This window comes from Triticum dicoccoides, chromosome 4A (genome assembly GCF_002162155.2).
Source record: "Triticum dicoccoides isolate Atlit2015 ecotype Zavitan chromosome 4A, WEW_v2.0, whole genome shotgun sequence".
Taxonomy (NCBI): Eukaryota; Viridiplantae; Streptophyta; class Magnoliopsida; order Poales; family Poaceae; genus Triticum; species Triticum dicoccoides.
In genome coordinates, this window is record NC_041386.1 from 284784989 (window position 1) to 284794785 (window position 9797).

Genomic DNA, 9797 nt, shown 5'->3' on the forward strand with positions numbered 1-9797 from the left:
CAACAACAACAACAACAACAACAACAACAACAACAACAACAACAACAACAACAACAACAACAACAACAACAACAACAACAACAACAACAACAACAACAACAACAACAACAACAACAACAACAACAACAACAACAACAACAACAACAACAACAACAACAACAACAACAACAACAACAACAACAACAACAACAACAACAAGCCGCCGGTGTTTTCCAGTAGCACCGAGCCCATAGTTGCTGATGATTGGTTGCGCAGGATAGGAAGGGAGTTAACCACCGCAGGTTGCATAGATGCGGAGAAGGTGTGTTTTGCCGCACACCAATTGGATGGACCAGCAGCCGCATGGTGGGAGAATTACACAGCCACTTTTCCTATAGCCAATGTCACTTGGGAGTAGTTTCAGCAAGCATTCTGCACAGCCCATGTATTCACTGGAGCTATGAGCATGAAGAATCGTGAGTTTCGCAACTTGCGCCAGGGAAATCGTACCGTGCCTCAGTACGTAGATGAGTTTAGTAAGCTATCTCGTTATGCCCCTGATGATGTGGCCACAGATGTGCTGAAGCAGGAGAAGTTTATGGAAGGGCTAAATGATGAGATGAGCATGCAGTTAATGGTGGCAACATCCAACAACTACCAAGAGTTGGTAGACAAGGCTCTTATGATTGAAGGGAAGCAGCGGCAGATAGAGAGCCGCAAGAGGAAGTATGGACAAGGAAAGTACAACTCTGGAGCTCAGCAGAAGCCCCGTCTCACCCCGAACTCGGGAGGACTTGTCCATAACCATGGAGGCCACACCCACAGTGGAGGAAGGTCACATAATAATAATGGCCCAAGGAATGGGAATGGGAACGGAGCAAGTAGCAATCAGAACCGCTCTAACCCAGCCACACCCGCCAAGACGGATCAAAGTCACATTACTTGTTTCAAGTGCGGGAAGACTAGGCACTATGCCAACGATTGTCCGGAATTGAAAAACAGCAATGGCAATGGAAGCGCTGGGAAGAAGCCCAACCCTTTCAACAGGGGACAAGTGAACCACGTGAACGCGGAGGAAGTTGAGGAGCAGCCAGATGCAGTTATCGGTAAGTTTTCTGTTAAGTCTATTACTGCAATTTTTCTTTTCGATACTGGTGCATCGCATTCATACATATCAAGGGGATTCTTGGATAAGTATAAGTTTCCCACTAAGGTACTTAGGACACCCATGTTAGTGAGATCACCAGGAGCTGAGTATATGGCAAGTCAAGGATGTTTTCAGATGCCATTGACCATTGGAAGTCATTTTTTCCCATCAGACCTGATAATTTTGGAGTCACAACGATTGGATGTGATACTAGGAATGAATTGGCTATCGATGTATGGGGAAACATTGATTGCATGAGTAAGTCAATTCTGCTTACCACCCCGGAGGGAAAAAGGATCAAGTATGTTTCCAGGCCTTCGCCAAGGAGGACCCAAGTACATACTCTCACGGGAGTTGTTCAGGAGGAAGTGCCTGTCGTAAAGGATTACCCGGATGTATTTCCAGAGGAGTTACCAGGCATGTCGCCAGATCGAGACATAGAGTTTTTTATAGAGCTATTGCCAGGCACCGGGCCAATATCAAAGAGACCATACCAGATGCCCGCAAATGATCTGGAGGAGATCAAGAAACAGATTAAGGAGTTATTGGAGAAAGGTTACATTTGACGAAGTTCATCACCATGGGGAGCCCCAGTGCTCTTGGTTGAGAAGAAGGATAAGTCCCTTAGAATGGTTGTTGATTATCGGGCCTTGAATGAAGTAACGATCAAGAATAAGTACCCACTGTCGATGATCAATGATTTGTTTGACCAGCTGCAAGGAGCAAAGGTGTTTTCGAAGATCGACCCGCGATCAGGTTACCCCCAGTTGAAGATTCAAGAAAAGGATATACCTAAGACAATGTTCACCACAAGGTATGGGCTATATGAGTATACGGTTATGTCATTTGGATTGACTAACGCCCCCGCCTATTTCATGAGTATGATGAACAAAGTGTTCATGGAGTTCTTGGATAAGTTTGTCGTGGTGTTCATAGATGATATATTGGTATACTCAAAGAATGAGGAGGAACATAAGCAGCATTTGCGTTTAATTCTCGAGAAGCTTAGAGAACATCAGTTATATGCCAAGTTTAGCAAATGTGAGTTTTGGTTGAAGGAAGTTGGATTTCTTGGACATGTTATGTCAGGAGAAGGTATAGCAATGGACCCTACCAGGGTGAAATCAGTCACTAAGTGGTTGGCACAAACCTTAGTTGGAGACATCCGCAGTATTCTTGGACTCGCGGGATACTATCAGAGATTCATTAAAAATTTCTCTAAGATTGCGAAGCCTATGACGACGTTGTTGAAGAAGGACACCAAGTTCCATTGGACTGAGGAATGTGAAGCAAGTTTCTAGGAGCTGAAGAAACGTTTGACTATAGCCCTAGTGCTGATTCTACCGAATATACGCAAGAATTTCCAAGTGTATTGCGACGCCTCTCGCTTAGGACTTGGAGGAGTACTTATGCAAGGCAGATGGGTTGTTTCGTATGCCTCACGACAATTTAAACCGCACAAAATGAATTATGCCACGCATGATTTGGACTTAGCAGCTGTGGTGCATGCGCTCTAGACCTGGAGACATTTTCTTATTGGAAATCGTTGTGATGTGTACACGGATCACAAGAGTTTGAAGTACATTTTCACCCAGAAGGAGTTGAACCTCAGGCAAAGGATATGCTTGGAGCTTATAAAAGATTATGATATGAAGTTTCACTATCATCTAGGCAAGGCCAATGTTGTAGTAGACGCCTTGAGCCAGAAGACCTACGTCAACACCCTCGTAAACGAAGGAATGCCAAAGGAGTTAGCAGAGGATCTCAAGGAATTTCGTTTGGAGATAGTTCCTAAAGGTTTTGTTACAGCCAAGGAAGTGCAGTCGACATTGTTGGTAAAAATTCGAGAAGCTCAGAAGGATGACAAAGAAATTGCCGGGATAAAGGAGAAGATGAGCGAAGGGAAAGCCAAAGGTTTTCGTGAGGATGAGCACGACACCTTGTGATTCGAAGACCGTATTTTTGTGCCCAATAATGCCGAGATCAGGAAGTTTATACTACAGGAAGCTCATGACTCACCATACTCGATACACCCCAGAAACACCAAGATGTGGATTTGAAGGAGCATTTCTGGTGGACTGGAATGAAGAAGGATATTGCCGAGTATGTAGCCGTATGTGATGTATGTCAGAGAGTGAAGGCATAACATCAGAAGCCAGTAGGACTACTGCAGCCTATGCCATTACCCGAATGGAAGTGGGACAAACTTGGCATGGATTTTATCACCGGATAAACCAGGACCCGATCGGGATATGATTCTATCTGGGTAGTAGTGGATCGCTTGACCAAAGTAGCTCACTTTATCCTAGTGAAAACCACTTATACAAGTGCGAAGTTGGCCAAGATATATATGACCAGGATCGTATGTCTGCATGGAGTTCCGAGGACCATCGTATCAGATAGAGGAACACGGTTTACTTCAAAGTTTTGGCACCAGTTGCATCAGACTTTGGGAACCAGGTTGGAGTTTAGTACAGCTTATCACCCGCAGACAGATGGATAGACAGAGAGAGTCAATCAGATTCTGGAGGACATGCTGAGAGCTTGTGCACTAGACTATGGATCTAGTTGGGATGATAATTTGCCTTACGTAGAATTCTCGTACAACAATAGCTACCAGGCCAGTTTGAAGATGGCACCGTTCGAGGCCCTGTATGGAAGAAGGTGTAGAACACCGTTGATGTGGAATGAGGTTGGAGACCGACAGCTATTTGGACTCGATTTGATTAAGGAGTCCGAAGAGAAAGTTAAACTGATTCGAGATAGACTGAAGGTAGCTCAGTCCAAACAGCAGAGTTATGCAGACTCAAAATGCAAGGAGGTAGTCTATGAAATCAGAGACAGAGTGTATCTGAGAGTGTCACCACTTTGAGGAGTTAAACGATTTGGAGTTAAAGGAAAGTTAGCCCCAAGATTTGTGGGACCGTATCGTGTTTTGGAACGCATGGGAGAGGTAGCCTACAAGTTGGAGTTACCTGAAGGATTGTCGGGAGTTCATGATGTGTTTCACGTTTCACAGTTGAAGAAGTGCCATGCAGGGATGGCCGATATCCCTCTGAGAGTTACAGTGCCACTGGAAGCAATACAGTTGGATAGTGATTTGACCTACGAGGAGAAACTTGTCAAGATTCTTGAGTTTGCCAGTCGAGTTACTCGCAGCAATGTTATCAAGTTTTGCAATGTTCAGTGGAGCCACCATACCGAGGATGAAGCCACTTGGGAACGACAGGATGATCTACGGAAAGACCATCCACACCTATTTTCTAGCCAACCCGAATCTCGAGGACGAGATTCATCTTAAGGGGTGTAGGTTTGTAACATCCCAAATTTTCAATTTGGAATGTTATACATAGGTCATTCATGCCTATCATATTTTGTGCATTTCGACTTCCGCGATCCTCGAAATTCTAAGCAACTCAAGGACCCTCGGACAGAGTTGGGGGATTTCACCGTTTGCATATTTGAATTTTATTAAATATGGAAACGAGGATCACTTTGGTTCTAATAAATTTTCTCTCCAAAATATTTCATACCAAAATATATGAGAGGAGATAATATGACTTCTCCAAAATAAATGAAATATTGGAGGAAAAATATTAGAATCAATTTGCATATTTTATTTGGATTTTATTGCAATTTTAATTGAATTAGGAAAAATATGCGTTTTTCAAAATTGCATTATAGGCCCAAATAAATGTTCACCTTGTCCTGCTTATATTTAGAGGACGGGGAAAATTTATTTCGGGATTTTTGGAGTCTGTTTAGTATTCCTTTTCTTTCTTTATCTGCACGGAATATTTTAAAAAAAGGGAACCGACTTCGGGCCGTACCCGGCCTGGACTCCACCCGGCCGTCCTCCTTATAAGCCGCGCCCCCAAGCCCCCAGCGCTCGCGCCCGCAAACCCTAGCCGCCAAGGCCGCGCCTCGATCTACATGCCGCCGCTTGCCACGCCGCCGCTCGCCGCCACCTCCTTGCCGGAGTTGCCGCTGCCGCCGCTGTCACGCATTCCGAGGTAGCCAACGGTTTTCTTTAGAAAACCATATGGTTTGTTTAGAAACCCTCAGATATTTTTTTCTTAGATCGGTTTTATTTTCCCAGTTTAGTTATTTAGCGAACGCTTGTTTGTATGTTCGTTTTAACGAACGGTATTCAACCGTTAGTCACAGATAGCGAACGTTCGTTCGTGAGCCTGTTCGTCAGTTTTTCTTTTTCCAGGGCTTTTCCGCGATTATTTTCGATCGCGATCTGTGCCCTAATTTTTGATCTAGTATATCTTTTCGCTCGTTTATCGGAATCAGGCGATTCAAGCGCCTAGATCTTCATCTCGAAGCCCTCTTTCTGTTTAACCAACTTGAACAAGATTTTGGTACTGTAAAATTTGATCTTAGTACAGATTAGTAATCGGATCCTGTTTCTTTCGCAGTTTGAGTTTCGTTGCTTCGTTTGATTCGATTTCTTTTTGCAAACCGTAGTTCTTAAGTTGAACTTTCTGGTTAGATCTTCTTATTTGAGATTTACCCGTGCATCTTTGCTTGATTGCTTATGTATGCTATTGTTTGTTTATGATAGAACACCCGGAGTGCGAAGCGTGCTACTATGAGTCTCTAGGATTTGCAGATCGTCAGCAAGGCAAGTAACACATTGATCATACTTCTTTCCTACCCAGTTTTTGTGCATTAGTTCTAATCCTCAAACATTGCATGATTAGGATGTGATTAAACTTGTGGGTATTGGGAAGTAAATGATGAGGTAGAACCTATTACCTATTTTATTGTCAAACCCTGGGAGTTACTTCTACATTATGCTTATATTGCCATGCCATGCTCATAGACATGGTTTGGGTTTGAGAAATCCATGACAGATGTGAGATTGATAATTAATGGTTCAACTTAAGGTGGCCACTTTAATACACATCTGGGTGGATTGCTTGTTTGGGCACCTGGGGACATACCAGTGTTGTCCAGGAGATCCCGGGGATATACCGTGCGATCCTTCTATGGTCCGCCACCCAGGCTCAAAGGGATCATGATATTATTCATGCTAGAAACTTCCGTGTGCAGCCACAAGCCATTATGGGCTCTGGCATAGTTGAGTATGTTGTGTGACCTCTTTCAGTGGTGGGCTAGCAGATGTAGAGGGAAAGTAGGTGTAACTGTCCACTCGGAGTAAAGAGTTAATGCTTCTGAAAGACTGTGTCTCGGTCATCCATTTCTCAAACACCACGTAGTGCGAGAAATTCAACGGAGGAGATCAAGTCTTGTGTGGAAAAGTGCGCAAAGCTCTGCAAAGTGTATAAACTAATCATGGTTAGCCGTGTCCCCGGTTATGGACAACTTGAGTATCTAGTACTTGGATTATCCTACTGTATCTCATCACCCTAAATTAATTTTTGGGTTGGTAATTACTTTTAATTGGGATTGAGATGGGGGTATCATTCTCAATGTTTCAACTACCATGATAGTTAAATGAAAAATGTATTCCTTTGTTGCAGGGAAAAAATTGCTTTTCGCTAAAACCATATAACCATAGAGCCTCCACCAGCCATATATGCATGTAGTGTTAGCATTTATCTATTCATTGCTCTACTGTGTTACATTGCCAGCATATTCCATGTGCTGATCCGTTTTCGGGCTACAACGTATTATGTTGCAAACTTTTCAGACGAGGAGTACGACGTGATAGGTCGTTTGTCATGCACTCAGCTATGCCGTTGGAGTTGATGGACTCACTTTATCTTCCAAGCCTTCCACTGTTATCGTATTATAAATTCTTCGAGTATTGTGTGTGTCAGCATTACCGATCCAGGGATGACACTGAAGCACAAAGACTTGACCATTTGAGGTCGGGTTGCTACATTTGTATTTGTCCTCCACGGGTTGAGAGGCTGACTTGTGGGCCTACCAAGTTGACGCGTACACAATCAGGAGATGATTGTACGTGGAGAGGATGACAGCAGGGACCCGGCAAGGTCATGGCAGTACGCAAGCAAGTGCCTCCTTATTTCAAGCCAATAAAAAAATGGCTCCTCCTAATGGATTTCTGACATCTGGGTCCCATGCCATTGTCAACGTAGTCAATAAACGAGAGAATTGCACAACGAGCGGCTGACACCAAGGACCCAGCGGCTAGCCCAATTATTTTTGTTTTGGGTTAATTTGATAAATGCCACTCCAAATCCGGTGTTTCCGAGTAATGCCACTCAATTTCCAAACTTCCAAAAATGCCATTTCATGCCATTTCCAGTGGCATTTTTCGAAGTCTGGAGTGGCGTTTTTCAAAATTTGCAAATTGCAGTGGCGTTTTCCAAAGTTTGCAAAAATTGCAGTGGCATTTTTATGAATCGCCATAATTGGAGCGACATTTATCTAATTTGTTTTTGAGACGGAAGCAGGGTGTCAACTGGGCTGTGCGGGGCACTCTGGCCTGTCTAGACAGCATTCTCTTTTATATTTACCATAGACCAGCCCAGTAGTTTTTTCTTTCTTTCTGAAAATGGCTAGCCCAGTTGTTTTGTGATTTGCGATGTCACTTTGTCAGGCCTGTTGGGCTGCAAATCTTTCAAGACGAGGAGAGCTTCATTCGGCTGGCCGAGAAAATGGCCTATCAGTAATGAGAAATGGGCTGTACATTTTTAAAACACATCAAACTGACAATTAGTTTCAAATTTCTTTTTTTTTCATTTCGAGATTTTAAATTGCATTGATTTTTATGCATGGACAATTTGTTGGATTTTATATTGATATACATTTATTTTTAAAATCAGTTTGAACGTGACTCGAAATTTCCGGATTAAAAACAGTTCGGACCACACCGAAAGATGCAAAATTTCGTATAACTTTTTAACAGTGGCGACAACATGGGCTGTAATGCTAACAAAAAGAATATGGGCTCCAGAAAAACCTTAAGAATTAGCAAATGGGCTGTAAATTATTAGAAATAATGGCAGATGGGTTGTATGCTGTTTTCCACAGATTTGAGACTTTCCTAAAAAAGGTTGACGCACAAGAAGTGACTGCTGGATGTCCATCCAACGACCGTCGTGCTTATTCAATCGCTGCTCTTCTTGCTCCAGCCGCTCAAACAAGCGCCGGCGGGACTGCCTGCTCCCTCCTCCACGCGGCCGGTTGTGCTACCGCGCAGGCCTCACCGCCCCACCGTACTCCCATCACTGGCCTAGCCATCCCTCTACTCACCCACCTGCTGTTATTCTCCGGCGACGGCAGACGAACCAGTAAACCCTCGTACAGTCGTACTCCCCTCTGCGTGGGAAACAAACTGCCGAGTCTTCCCTGGCTCCGTGTCGTTCCCTTCCTATGCCTCGTCGTCGTCCACTGCCCTGGTGCTCTCGGCGCGGCCTGGTCAACGTGGTCAATGATCGACATGCATCTGAAGTGGACTGTACGTGGAGAGGCTGACAGTTGGGTCCTCGGCTGCACGTAAGGAACTCCTTATTATGCGCAAAATAATGATTCCTCCACCTGATATTTGGGACCCACCGAAAGGACCTCTGTATTTCGCGAAAAAACGTTACCGCCACTGACAGCTCGGACCCACCAGCTATATCTTCGCACGCAAGGAAGTGCCTCCTTATTACGCACAAAAAAATGAATACTCCCCCTGCTAGCTGGGACCCAGTATAGTGGGAGGCTGACTTGTGGGCCTACTAAGTTGACGGGGATGGAGGGCTTTGTCAACTTAGTCAATATATGCACGATTTCTAGCTCTAGTGATCGTACGATGTCCATCCAACAGCCATAGTACTTCTTCAACCTCTGGTCTTCTTGCTCTAGCCGCCCAAACCAGTGCCGGTCGTGCCTCGTGCTCCTGCCTCCCGTGGCTGGCTGCGATGCCGCAGAGGCCTCACCGCCCCCTACTACTCCCACTACTAGGAAAACCCTTGCCGGTAGCGCTGGTTTTTTGGCTATTAGTAGCGCGGGCAGGCGCGCTGCTGCTACGGTGCTACAGCTATTTTTTCACAGTAGCGCTTGTTTGAACCAGCGCTACTGATATCTATATCTAGCAGTAGCGCGCCTCTGTCCATCGCTATATCTAATACTAGTAGAGTGCCCCTACAACCAACGCTACTGGTAAGTAGCGCTGCTACTACTCCAATACCCCATGCTACTGCTAGTATTTTCTTTTTTTATGTTGTTGTATTCGTATTTTTACAGGTTTTATACAATTACACCATACACATACACTGAAACTATATGAAAAAGGAATGCCTCATCATCATCATTGAAGTGTTACAACATAGTCTCATCATATCAACATAGTCTCAACACAAATGACGTCGATCTCATCATCATCTCGAAATAGCGATACAAGTTAATGATGACATGTCTCTTACATTGTCACCATAGACACATGTTTCATCATCTACCTAAATTATGACATACAAGATAAGAGCGATCACGATGATCAAAAGTGGTATTATGTAGTAGTTTTTGCAACGACGTTGCTTCTGAATCCCTTGTTGTGCTATGAATCTCAAGTAACTAGCTTCGGCTTCTGCTGTGCTATCAAACCCTTTTCTGGCTTCTGCCGGTGAAGCCAGAGACTTGGGCCTGACACTCTGGCCACTCATCATACATACCCGAAACATGCCCTACATACACGGCATACCACTTCCTCACCATCGTTGATCTATATACCTGTCAGAGGTGCACA